This window comes from Plecotus auritus, assembly GCF_963455305.1.
Source record: "Plecotus auritus genome assembly, chromosome: 3".
Taxonomy (NCBI): Eukaryota; Metazoa; Chordata; class Mammalia; order Chiroptera; family Vespertilionidae; genus Plecotus; species Plecotus auritus.
This window is the reverse complement of record NC_137772.1, coordinates 1,827,604-1,841,724: the sequence shown is the minus strand read 5'-3', so window position 1 is coordinate 1,841,724 and position 14,121 is coordinate 1,827,604. Positions and strand designations below refer to the sequence as shown.

The window sequence follows — 14,121 nt, the reverse complement described above, 5'->3', positions numbered from 1 at the left end:
AGTCTGGATTTCAGTTGTCTCAAGCTATTTTCTAGCTCCCTTGTGATTTATTCCTTACTGATGGGTTGTTTATGAGTGTGTTGTTTAATACCCACTGAGTTGTGCATATTCAAGTTTTACTCCCCTTATTTATTTTACGTCTCCTTCCATTGTGATTGAGAAAGCAACTGTGTGCGATGTCAAGCTTTCTAAATTCTTTAAGAATTGTTTTGTGGCCTAACAGAGGGTCTACCCTGGGGCATGGTCCATGAACGCTTGGGGAGCGGTAGAGTTTGCTCTTGTGACATTGACTCTAGACAAGTGGTTTTCAAAAGAGACATTTTAGAAGGTGACACGGTCACTGAGCCACAATGCCAGCTGGGACTGCCAGCATAGCGCGGGGTGCCCAGGCCTCCTGGTGGCAGGCCAGCCTCTGTGCTCCACGTGGTGTGTGCGTGGGGTGGGGAGGCACGGAGCTGGGCGAAAGCCGCGGGTCTGAGGTGACCCTCCTCCTCCTCCTCTTCTTCCTCACCCCCCCTCCTCCTTTCCGGGAGGTCTGCCTGCATTTCTCCGCCTGGTCTGCCTCCTGGCCTCACCCCGCCCTCAGCTTCCGGACCGCCTCGTCTGAGACCTGAGTGTGCGTAGACAGCACGAGCTGAGGGACCACCCGCTGGCTGTTCCCATCAGCCATCAGCCACTGCCAAGTCTAATGCCTGCTGCGTTCTCTCCACACCTTCTCACGCGGGTTCATCACGCATCTCGTTCCGCAGCTGCCTTGGGCTCCATGCCGTTCTCTGGGTAACATCCGTGCTCAGGGGAAGGGTTTCTGTGAAACTTGGACGTGAACAGCTGGCTGCGCGTCCGTCCGTTACAAGTTTATGCGGCCGGCTCAGCGCGGAGACGGAGGGAGCCCAGGGCGTACGTCCCGCTGAAGGAGCCGAGAGGCCGGGTTCCGTGCTGGGATTTTTATAGCAGGAAGACAGGCTAAGTCCGGATTCCAGCGTCCGATGTTCCCTTGACAACTCAGACGCCTTGTGGGACCATTTCCACGCAGGAGGTGGCCCCGGTGCGAGCGTGTGCCCTGAGCCCCTGGGGCCCTGGGACCCTCCTCCCATGACCTACTGCCTGACCTCTAGCCTTCCACCCGCCTGTCAGCCCCAAGCCCCGCCCCCACCAGCTCCAGGCATTGGGGACCTTTCTCCTCTTTCCCATCCCTCCTGCCTATCAGGAAGCCTGGCCAAGGCCAGGCGCTGGCTGGCTCTCCCTCCTGAGTCACCTGCGTGCACTGTCTCCTGCCCTGGTAGCGTTGTCCCTGCCGATCAGAAGAACGGGCACCTCCTATACCTGATAACAGGCAGCAGCCGGGAGATACCGGCCACCTCCGTCTTCCCGAGCCGGCAGGAGGCTCTCCCCCGCCAGGCGCAGGCCTGGGCCACCAGCAGCGCCAGCAGCTCCCTAGGTCTCTAACTCAGACGCAGTGGCATCAGGAGAGAGGCTGCCTCTCGGGTTCCCGAGAGCTGTTCCTGGACTTGGACCTGCGTCCTCGTCTTTCCTGTACGCACCCCGACGCAGCCACGCGCACCCCCACCCCTCCCACGCACTCCGGGGCCCCACAGTGTGAGCTCCTGTCTCCCTGGGTGGGCCCTGCTGGGTTCCATGGTCTGTGTGCCCGCTCCTCAGCGTTCACACCTGGAAATGAAGCCGAATGAAGTGAAGCAAAGGGTGTTGAATCGTGAGAAAAAAAGCCTTTGTCTGGTGTTTCAGGGTCTTTAAACTCTGAATTTTAACCACCGTCTCCCCATGTAACTTACACACGAGGCAGCGTGCTCATTGGCGACAGCAGAGCCAGGTGGGGGTTTTGTGACCTTTAGCGTCTCGCTGGTGCCGCCTCCTGACCCGCCTTACAACGCACGAGGCTTGTTTTCAGAGGTGACCTCACCCCACTCCTGAAGGGAGAGGTTTGCCCCTCTCCCCGTCCGCTCACACGCGCACGTATCATTTCACCCCTCATCCTCGGCAAACAATCAGCGCACGTCACTTATGTCCTGTGGGAATTCCTGTAGAGTTCTGTTATAGGAACTTCAGTCCTAATTCTGAATGACCTGCATTCTGATATTTACACCTTATTAATCAACCAGGATTTGTCAGGGACCGTCCAAAGGTGTTCATTATGTTTTTAAATTTCTTTTCTTTCTCCAGCTTTATGGAGGGAGAGTTGGCACAGAAAACACGCATGTTATTGACATGTAATTGACGTGCACAATGGGGTGACTCTGCTCAGACGCACACGTGCAGGAGACCAGCCCCACAATCACGGTGATGAGCATCGTCACATGCAAGTTCCCCGTGTCCTTTTTTTTTTTTTTTGTATTAAGACAATTTAACATGAGATCTACCTCTTTTCTTCTTTTTTGTCAATCCTCACTGAGGATATTTTCCCACTGATTCTTAGGGAGAGTGGGAGAGAGAAGGAAAGACGGACACGAACAGCGATGTGAGAGAGACACATGGATGGGCTGCCTCCTGCACGTGCCCTGACCAGGGCCTGGGCCGGGGAGAAGCCTGCCACCGAGGTCCATGTCCTTGACCGGCATTGAACCCGGGACCCTTTAGTCACAGGTTGACGCTCTAGCCACTGAGCCAGCCCGGCTAGAGTGAGATCTACCTTAACAAATGCTCCAATGCCCGTATCTTCTTCTTCTTTTTTTTTTTTTTTTTTCATGTCACCAATTTTTAATGGGTTTCTCCTTTACAAATACACCAGAGAATCGTGCAATGCTGCCAGCATTGGATGCAATCCTGGGCCACAAATCTGCACACTCCTTTGCAACGGGTCCTGTGATGGCAAAATCTTTCATTTCCCCTTTATTATTTACTATGACCCCGCATTATCCTCAAAATAAAGAAACACGCCATCTTTTCTCTGGTGTGACTTTCGTTGTCTAATTACCACTGCTGGATGTACCTTCTTTCTGAGCTCTGCTTGGCCTTTTTTTACTGTGGCCATCACCATGTCACCCACACCGGCAGCAGGAAGTCTGTTCAGTCGTCCCTTGATCCCCTTCACAGAAATAATGTACAGATTTTTGGCTCCTGTGTTGTCAGCACAGTTGATCATGGCTCCCACCGGAAGACCCAGGGAAATCCGGAATTTCACCCCGGAGGACCCACCACGTCGTATCTTCTTGTTCATGCTCCTTAACATGCCGCCATAGGCTCACCACGTAGAAAGCCCCACTTTGCGGCCAGAGATTAGGACAAATTTACAGAGGCCTGTACCTCTCACCCTGCTCTCCTCACAGCTGCTGGACAGGCGCTGCCCCGTGGGGGTTGTGTGAGGTGACGAGTAAGCGGCTCCGTGGCGCCCTCATGGCCTCTCGGTCTGCTCGCTGGGGTAGGCCAGGAGCCCACGGACCCATCCTTTCTGTCGTTGGTAATCCCCACCCAGGACATTTCCCCGTTGATTTTCAGAGCGTGGAAGAGAGGGAGGGGGACAGAGAGAGAAACAGCGATGTGCGAGACACCTCCACTGGTGGCCGCCCGCACGTGCCCGGGTTGGGGGCGGAGAGGGAGCCCGCAGCCCGGTGAGCGCCCTCGCCGGGAACGGAAACCGTGCGTGGCAGATGCTCCAGGCGCTGAGCCCACCGGCCAGGCACGGGCACCGTTTCTACAGCGAATCGAACCGCAGCTCCTGCACGGAGCTCCTCGTCCACAGGGCTCAGTCCCCAGGGGGAGCAGTGGTGATGTCCAGAAGCTTCTGCGGCTGGAAGCCGGTGCTTTGCACAAGCGAAGGCCGAGGGGGTCTGTGTGGTGTGTGTTCACGTCTGGAAACAAAGGCTCTCTCTTAGGGAAGCCGCGCTGGCATTGGCATTGGCATTGGCAGACGTGCCCGGCATCGCCAACCTCGGAGGACCCGCCTCGCCGGTGAAAAAACGTGCCCCTGGTGCCACAACGCTGTTTCTGCGCAGAGACCTGCGGCCCTGACAAGCGTTTGGCCACGGCTACGAAATGCCACCTTCGTGACACACGGGCGGGGACAGAAGTGTGTGGACTGTGGGAGCCTCGGCAGGAGCGTGAAGAGGAACAGACCCGCAGGGACCACCTGAGCAGCCCCCGCCCCCCCCCCCCGCTGTGAGCCCGCTGCTCGCTCAGCTTCCGCAGGCCCCCGGAGAGAATATCCTGTCTAATAAAGACGGAATATGCTAATTGACCATCACTCCGTCACAAAGATGGCTGCACCCACAGCTGAGGCCAAGTTCCCATAAGGAGCCTTAAGGAGCAATCAGCAGGGACCTGAGGCTACGCCCTCCCCCGCCCCTGTGGGGCTTGACAGGGGACCTCAAGGTGCACCCCCAGTGCTGGGTCGGGGGAACTCAGGCTGCACTCTCCGCCCAGCAGGGCTTGATGGGGGACCTGAGGCTGCACCCCCCATCTGGTGGGGCTTGATGGGGGACCTCAAGGCACGCCCTCCCCCTTGGTCTGGGCTGGGGGACTTCAGGCCATGCCCTCCCATACTGGCACTGGGCCAGGGGACCTGAGGCTACGTCCCCTGCCCGGTGGGGCTTGACAAGGGTGGGACTGACCAGGTCTGGATCTAGCCCAACGAAGGCGGGGGGCCGGCCAGGTCTGGGTCTCACGTGATTTTGAGGTGCATGTGGGTGGGCGGGGACTTGACTCTGGGTCCCATGGTGCGCCTCAGACTCTGACAGGAGGAAGGTTTTCATATACATTTTACTAATTTTCTTTCATCTCTGACACTTCTATTACAGAGAAAGGGCAAATAGCAATATTAAATTGTTTCCTCTAATTAATCCCTTTTTAATGTGCACGAATTTCCTGCACTGGGCCATTAGTACATATATATATGTTTTCCAATAAGTTTTTATTGATCTCAGAGAGGAAGGGAGAGGGAAGGGGAGAAACATCCATGATGACAGGGAATCATGTAGGCGGCCTCCTGCATGCCCCTGTGGGGGATCCAGCCCCCAGCCTGGCATGTGCCCTGACCGGACTCGAAGCCGGGACCCTCAGTCCGCAGGCCGGCTCTCTCTGCGGAGCCACACCGGCTCAGGGCGGGGGGGACGATTGGACGCTATTGAACGGAAGAGGAAACTGGAAGGATGGGAACGGCATGCTGCCTGTGTCAGAGGCGCCCGCCTTTGGGAAAGCAGGGCTGCAGGTTTCTCTCCGCTCCTCAGAGGCGGCTGGTGAGCCAGACCCGCCAGCGCCCAGCACAGGGCGGACCTGCTTCAGGTGCGTGATGGGACGGGAAGGAGCAGGAGAGAGCGTTCCTGAGCAGGGCTGGTAACAGCAGGGGCACCGGTGGGGGGCAGAAGCCTGAGGACTTGGTGAGGTTCTCAGTAGGGGCCCCATGGAGGCTCCGTGCTCTCCCGGAGGGGTAGCCAGGGTGCACCTGGCCTGGTACGGGAAAGTCACAGCCCTGAGGTGCCCTGCCCTCTCCCCTGAGGCTGGGTGGGGTGGAGGGAGCTCTGGGCGCAGGAGGGTGGCAGATGCTTGGAGCCCAGGGACTTAGCTCAGATACCTGAGCTCCAGTTAAAAAATGCCACATCTGAACGAACTCACTAACAGCTTGCTTCAGGGGAGATGTTACGAAATCGTGGCTCATTTTCTTTAATCCCACATCAAGACAAACTCGGTTTACATGTAAATTTAAAATATGTGTGTATGTATATATGCATTTGCTTCTGATAACATTTAATTCAAATGTGAGCTTTCAAAGCGTGCCAATCATATTTTGAATTTTCTCCCCATTTCCATCATTTAGTTATTATCTACATACATATGCATATATAGAGATGTATGTTTGTAAGACTCGCAACTTGAGTTATCAGACCTTTTTGCATGAAGTATTATAGTTGGACATTTTATTTTTTGAAATACATTTTTATTGATTTCAGAGAGGGAGCGGGAGAGAGAGCTAGAAACATCAATGGTGAGAGAGAATCATGGATCGGCTGCCTCCTGCACACCCCCTACTGGGGATCAAGCCTGAAACCCGGGCATGTGCCCTGACCGGACTCGAAGCCGGGACCCTCAGTCCGCAGGCCGGCTCTCTCTGCGGAGCCACACCGGCTCAGGGCGGGGGGGACGATTGGACGCTATTGAACGGAAGAGGAAACTGGAAGGATGGGAACGGCATGCTGCCTGTGTCAGAGGCGCCCGCCTTTGGGAAAGCAGGGCTGCAGGTTTCTCTCCGCTCCTCAGAGGCGGCTGGTGAGCCAGACCCGCCAGCGCCCAGCACAGGGCGGACCTGCTTCAGGTGCGTGATGGGACGGGAAGGAGCAGGAGAGAGCGTTCCTGAGCAGGGCTGGTAACAGCAGGGGCACCGGTGGGGGGCAGAAGCCTGAGGACTTGGTGAGGTTCTCAGTAGGGGCCCCATGGAGGCTCCGTGCTCTCCCGGAGGGGTAGCCAGGGTGCACCTGGCCTGGTACGGGAAAGTCACAGCCCTGAGGTGCCCTGCCCTCTCCCCTGAGGCTGGGTGGGGTGGAGGGAGCTCTGGGCGCAGGAGGGTGGCAGATGCTTGGAGCCCAGGGACTTAGCTCAGATACCTGAGCTCCAGTTAAAAAATGCCACATCTGAACGAACTCACTAACAGCTTGCTTCAGGGGAGATGTTACGAAATCGTGGCTCATTTTCTTTAATCCCACATCAAGACAAACTCGGTTTACATGTAAATTTAAAATATGTGTGTATGTATATATGCATTTGCTTCTGATAACATTTAATTCAAATGTGAGCTTTCAAAGCGTGCCAATCATATTTTGAATTTTCTCCCCATTTCCATCATTTAGTTATTATCTACATACATATGCATATATAGAGATGTATGTTTGTAAGACTCGCAACTTGAGTTATCAGACCTTTTTGCATGAAGTATTATAGTTGGACATTTTATTTTTTGAAATACATTTTTATTGATTTCAGAGAGGGAGCGGGAGAGAGAGCTAGAAACATCAATGGTGAGAGAGAATCATGGATCGGCTGCCTCCTGCACACCCCCTACTGGGGATCAAGCCTGAAACCCGGGCATGTGCCCTGACCGGAAATCAAACTGTGACCTCTCGGTTCATAGGTCGACACTCGACCACTGAACCACGCCGGCCAGGCTGCAGTAGGACATTTCGATCGCACTGCATCTGCAGAGCCAGTCGGTCCGATGTGGTATGAGAACTGCTTTCGTGAAGCAGAGATTTGCACGGATGCTGCTTCTCCGGGGTTAAAGGGAGAATGTTGAAACGGGCGCTTTTGATCCTGACCAAGGACAAGCCAAATAGGATAGGAGCGTGGGTCACACACTTGGGCTCTGGATGATTTAAAGTCTGTTACTCCACGTCCACACGTGTTACATCAGCCCCTGGCGGTGCCCATGGCGTCTGACATGGGAACTATTCAGAATCGTGAGTGCCCTACATGGATATGCTAAACACGAGACGTTTAATTAGGAACCCTTTGTTTGTCACGTTAGGATTCAGAAGTGATCCTGGGAGAAGACATAATTGGTTCAGTCCTTTAGCAAAATGTGTCAAAGGGAACGGAAGCCTTTTTCTCAACAACAAAACAAATGCACATTACAAATCGAAACATCCAAATCACCTCACTGAGGCCCACGGAGCCGCAGAAACAGCGAGGGGGCGCTGGGGAGTCCCCTGCGAGTGGCACCCCACAACGGCCTGTCTCCCTTGTCAGCAGCCGTCCCAGGAAGGGCTGGCTCATGGCCCACTTCCTCCGGGGGCTTGTTCAGGGTCAGGCACACCTGCTCCCCTCTGACCACAGGGAGCCCCAGCGGGAACGTCTGCCTGGCTCCCTGGCTCCCTGCTGGGCCTGCGGGCACTGCCGCCAGCTGCCAGCTCGCTTCCCTCCTCAGGGGTGTCCCAGAGACAAGGGCCAGGCCGTGAGGACAGACTTCCTAACCCACAAGTCCCGCCTCACTCCGATGGGCAGCCAGGCAGGCCACAGGGCCCGCGCTGTGAAGTGCGGTGTGCTCACTGGTGAGTCCACGGGCAGAGCCAGAAACGCACAGCCAATGCCTGCCCAGCAGCGACCACAACCCAGCCAGCGGCGACAGCGACTCCGTGTGCCCTGCAGCAGACGCTGCTGAGAAAGCGCCTTGTTTGCCTGGGAACAGAGCACACTGCACTGGGCCATTTTTAGGGCCCGGACACTAGGTCGATTTGTGGGATGGCCGGCTGGGAGGCAGTGATTTATCTGCAAAGCGCATCTTAACGCTGGCCCTGCGCTCTCTGCCCCGCAGTGATCTAGACCAGTGGTCGGCAAACTCATGAGTCAACAGAGCCAAATATCAACAGGACAACGATTGAAATTTCTTTTGAGAGCCTAATTTTTTAAACATAAACTTCTAACGCCACTTCTTCAACATAGACTCGCCCAGGCCGTGGTATTTTGTGGAAGAGCCACACTCAAGGGGCCAAAGAGCCGCCTGTGGCTCACGAGCCGCAGTTTGCCGACCACTGATCTAGAACAATAAGCTCTCATTCCCTAACAAGTACTGGCCCTCACGCTACGCCCACCACCCCACAGACGGGACACTCAGATGTTTTGGACGGAGACTTGCACAGAGAAGATACTTAACAGCCATTTCATTCCCAAACCAGATGCCTACGGTGCACCCTCATGTAATGGCAGCGTCCTCCCCTAAAGGCACTGTTATTGAAAAACCCCCTCAGTAAATCTGAGGCCTCTCTGAGAGCCTGCCCCTGGCTCCTGGCTCCGCCCACTTCCTCCCGAAGCCCCGCCCCTGCCCCCTCACTCACAGGGAGTAGGCAGGTGCTGGGGTCTCTTCTAGTCTCAGCCACGGCTCCCTATGTCCTCACTGTCTTCTGCATGCAGACCCGTCCTTCTGAAAATGCTGTCCGCAGTGTGTGTGCGCGTGCGTGTGTGCACGTGTGTGTGCGTGCGTGCATGTGTGCGTGCATGTGTGTGTGCGCATGAGCGTGCATGTGTGAGTGTGTGCATGTGTGTGCGTGTGTTCAGGTTTATCTCAAATTGCAAGCAACTATAAAATGTGGGCCTGGCTCTCTCTTCCTCCCCTGGGGAGCAGCAAGAAGAGGTGATACCGTGAGCTCCTTTGATTTAGGAAGGCGGGGGTCAGCGGGGCTTGTGAAAACCCGGTTAGTGGGAGGGAGGCAACACAGATGCGCTGGGACTGAGGGGAGCACAGGGAAGGACAAGCACAGACCGCAGCCCGCCCTGACCCAGAGCCAGATGTGGTCACGGGAAGTGGCCCATCTGCGCCGTGAACAGGGCCAGGCTGACACAGAGGGTGACTAGATGGAGGTGACAGAGATGAACTGGTCCATCAATAGTGTGGAGGAGTGAGGATGGCCCGAACCCAGGGGGCGGCTCACACGCAGAGGAGACAGGGCCTGGAGCCCACTCGCTGCAGGGCGTCCAGTGACAGGTGACAAGAGTGAGTGCGGGCCCGGCCGGCGTGGCTCAGGGGCTGAGCATCCACCTAGGAACCAGGGGGTCACGGTTCGATTCCCGGTCAGGGCACAGACCCGGATGGCGGGCTCCATCCCCAGTGTGGGGGCGTGCAGGAGGCAGCTGATCCGTGATTCTCTCTCATCATAGATGTTTCTCTCTCTCCCTCTCCCTTCCTCTCTGACATCAATAGAGATTTTTTTTTTTAAAATATATTTTATTGATATTTTACAGAGAGGAAGGGAGAGGAATAGAGAGCTAGAAACATCGATGAGAAAGAAACATCGATCAGCTGCCTCCTGCACACCTCCCACTGGGGATGTGCCCGCAACCAAGGTACATGCCCTTGACCGGAATCGAACCCGGGACCCTTCAGTCCGCAGGCCGACGCTCTATCCACTGAGCCAAACCAGCCTTGGCTCAATAGAGATATTTTGTAAGAAAAGAGTGAGTGTGGGTAAAACAGACCAGCCTGGTCCCTGGGCTGCACAGGGTCAGGGATCACCCGCCGAGGACGCTCGGCCCAGGGCTGAAGCAGCCTGTCCCACTCCTGCTTCGCAGCATCCGTCGTCTCCTCGTGTAAATAAAACCCGTGGAACCATCGCCAACCAAATTCCATCTCGAGCATCTTGAGCTGTTTTTGCATACCGTTTAATTCTACCTTCCTTCCCCATAATCTCCATGCAAATGGGTCTCGATGAATCTGTTACTTAAAATTATGTAAAAACTCCGCTGAATAATTTCAAAATGTGAAAAGGTAATCGCTCCTTCCCCCAAAGAGACCTGATTAGCTGAATTTTCTTGCAAGCGTTACAGTTACAGCGGCTTTTCTCCTCTTCCTTTCGCTGCCGCGCGACCCGCCAGGGAAACGGCGTCGTGTGAGCGCACGCATTGCTGTGTCTGCCTGGCCCTCACGTCGGCCCAGCCCACTTCCTTCTCTCAGAACCGGAGTCCCTGTCCTGACTCGGTTCCTGTCATCTCCCATCTCTATCCTGCAGCCGCTGCTTCCTGCCCTGGACCGAGTGCCCTTCCGCTCTGGCCTCCCTGTTGGCAGGGGGTCCTCCTGGGGCACGGCCCGCTACCCGCGATCCTTCCCTGGCACCCACAGCGCCACCCACAGGGCCACCCACGCCCACGGACCTCAAACGGAAAGCCACCCCCTGGCCTCCGGGGTCCCCGTGGGTCACGCCGCTTTAAGGCTCATTTAATAACAACGACGAAGGGGCGGGGGGCGGGGGGAGCCGGTGCCCAGGCGCTGAACTGATTGAGGCTCTCAGCGCAGCCTGGGGGTGCGTGCAGTGACTCCATGGCAACCCGGGGCTCCAGGCCGGCAGCTGTTTGCCTGCCCACGCAGCTGGTGCGAGGGGTGGAGAGGACTCCCGCCCGCACCCTCCGAGGTGACCTCTGCACCCACAGCAGGTCCCAGCCACCCCGCCCCCTGGCCTCTGGCCCCTCAGGTGCTCTCCCCGCGGCCCCACCAGCACCCGTCCCCCTTGCTCCACAGAGAACGTGAGGAGGCACTGGAAATGCTGCAATGCCTCCGGCGTGGCCCCAGTGAAGATTCCCCGTCGCCCCGGCCAGCAGTGTCCCCACGCCACGTACAGTCTAGCACGGGGGAGCCTCCGGCCCGGGGCCTACAGCGAGTGAGTGAGTTAAAGGTCTGACCGAACGGAGCGGCTCATTTCCAAGTGGAGGATTCCGTGTGGCCCTCGAATGACGTTGTAAATATTCACATGTTCCTCGGCAGAAGAAAGGCTCCCACCCCTGATCTGAAAGTCGGGTGACGCCCACGTGCCCCGCCTGTGCCTCCAGCCCCCAGGCCTCTGAGGAATACAGGTGTGCACGGGAAGCCGCCCCGATGTGGGGTTCGGTTACCGAGCCTGGGGGCCAGGGCGAGTGCTTTAAGTCATTTAGGGACTCACCGTGGAAGACCAACAGAAACCACTCTCCGGGGGCTCAAATTAAAGTTAGGTGTCACCACAGAATATGTTTGAAACATGTATGCACACACAGGTGCACACACAGGTACATGCACACACATGCACACACATGTGCACACACATGTGCATACACACACATGTGCACATACACAGGTGCACACACATGCACACAACAGAAACCACTCTCTGGGGGCTCAAATTAAAGTTAGGTGTCACCACAGAATATGTTTGAAACATGTACACACACAGGTGCACACACACAGGTGCACACACACAGGTGCATGCACACACACAGGTGCATGCACACACATGTGCACACATGTGCACACATGTGCACACACAGGTGCGTGCACACATGTGCACACATACGTGCACACACATGTACGCACACATGCGCGCGCACACATGTGCGCACACACATGTGCGCACACATGTGCGCACACACATGTACGCACACATGTGCGCACACACAGGTGCACACACAGGTGCATGCGCACACACAGGTGCATGCACACACGTGCACACACAGGTACATGCACACACGTGCGCACACAGGTGCATGCACACACGTGCGCACACATGTGCACACACAGGTGCACACACAGGTGCACACACAGGTGCACACACACAGGTGCACACACAGGTGCACACACACAGGTGCACACACACACAGGTGCACACACAGGTGCACACACAGGTGCACACACACAGGTGCGCACACCCACATCCATAAACAAAGCTCTGAGTCTAAGAGCACCTCCGGAAGGTGCCCGCCCTCCGAGGACGCCCAGGGCTGCGCTGGCATTTGCTTCCACTTCCCGCCGTCGGCGCTCACAGCCTCGCGTGGCTCTCGGGCGCGGGATCAGCCTCAGCAGCAGCTTCCCCGAGGCGGAGGGCCTGCCGGAGGTGCTGACGAAGAAACTGCTAATAAACGCTGGCTTCTTATGCCTTGGCCCTGTGCTCACGTTCATCGACGCGCTCCCAGCCTGGCGTGGCACGGGCGGGGATAGTCGCTGGGAAACCCGCTTCTCTCCCAGCCTCGTCTTCGGGGAATCGGTTTTGTTTTTAACTTCCTGCCCATGGAGCAGGAAGTGACATAACGTGCGTATGTCACTGTGCATGTTCTGTATCACGCACATTAAATAATCCCATACCCCCGTACTATGCCTTGTATACACATGTACCAGGAGACATCCGTGTAATGACGGGGCCGCTGGCATCCCTTCTCACGCCACACGGCACAGCATCATATGCTGTCACAGGCGTCACTGCGAGGCCCTCGGCGCGCCCCACGGCGGTTAGCGGGTCTGAGCAAGTTCACGTTCATACTCGGCATCGACGGGCACGCCACTCGGTTAAGTGACACCGGGAGAGAAAGCAGAGCACACAGAGGGACACGCATGGTGAGAGGGCGGGCCCTCCCCGAGAGGAGCTTCTGACCTCGCCTCTCACTGGCTCGGCAGGTGGCCTTCTCTATTCCACCTTATTCTGAGGGTTCACCAGGCCCAACAGCACACTAGCGAGGGGGTCCCCCCCCACCCACCCCATTCCTCCGGGACGCTCCGCTTGTGATCCCAGCTAGAGGCACTGTCCAGGAGCCTCAGGGGCTGTTGCTCTCCCAGACGCCCAGCAGGTGACGCCCCTCCTCTCTGCCCGTCTAATGGAGAACCCGCTATTGGACGTCTCCCAACGAGTCAGATGAGGCCTGGTTGTGCCCACGGCAGGGGCTGTGCCTCCCTGGTGGTATCTGCCTGGCTGAGAGCCCAGTGTCTGAGTGGTGCTCCAGGCCGGCCTCGCCCTGAACCTGGGGGCCTGGCTTCCGGGCACACGGCCCGGGATCAGCGAAGCCACGGACCCCGGGCCCCTGGCAGCGCAGCGCGGGCCTCTGGGCCTCCGCGTGGCCCAAGCCGCGTGTTTAGAGTCGACGGAACGCATAGGAATCTGCGAAAATCGGGGTAAGTAGACAGGAGACGAGAGAACAGGGAAACCTGAAATGAGAGGAGAGACACGCCGGAGCCCAGATGGCACGAGTTCATGGTCTCCTCTGTCACCTGGCAACTGGTCAGGCTCACAAACGACTTCAGAAGGTCAGAGTGTGCGCGGCGAGTTTTAACGGATTTGCGCCCATCGCAGCTGCAGACCCAGGAGGGAAAGAGAGTCGGATCAAATCATGAACAGGAGTGGAGTCCGGCGGTCGGGGTCCCCTTCCCAGCCTTGGGGTGTCGTAGGCAGTGAGTACCCCAGGTCCCCGCCCACAGCCCTGGCCCCTGGCCCTGGGAGCTGGACCAGGGCATTTGTCTCAGTCGAACCTGAACAGCAGTAGGCTACGGACGTTCTAGAAAGTGTCTTCCGTTCCTGGGGAAGAAGTGTCCCTTTCATTGACATTTCCTCTGCTCTAGACGTGGGCGGGAAAAGAATGCCTCCCACACCCCCACACCCCCACACCCCCTACACCTGCCACACCCCCACACCTCCACATCCTCACACCCCCACACCTCCCACACCCCCACACCCCCATACCTCCCACACCCCCCATACCCCTTACACCTGCCACACCCCCACACCTCTATACCCTCACACCTCCCACACTTCCACACCCCCCACACCTCCACACCTCTACACCCCCACATCCCCCACACCCCCACACCCCCCACACCTCCACATCCTCACACCCCCACACCTCCCACACCCCACACCCCCACACCCCACACCCCCATACCTCCCACACCTCCACACCCCC

The 14,121-nt window shown here is 57.1% G+C and overlaps 1 protein-coding gene and 1 pseudogene across 2 annotated transcripts in view; both read right to left on the bottom strand.

Moving 5' to 3' along the window:
* The window catches only part of CSMD1 (CUB and Sushi multiple domains 1), a 1,048,987-nt gene that overhangs the window by 238,311 nt on the left and 796,555 nt on the right, over positions 1 to 14,121 (bottom strand). The window lies entirely within an intron of this gene.
* LOC308243252 (large ribosomal subunit protein uL14-like) lies at positions 2,698 to 3,184 on the bottom strand (annotated as a pseudogene). The gene has a single exon. The product of its transcript is annotated as a large ribosomal subunit protein uL14-like (transcript).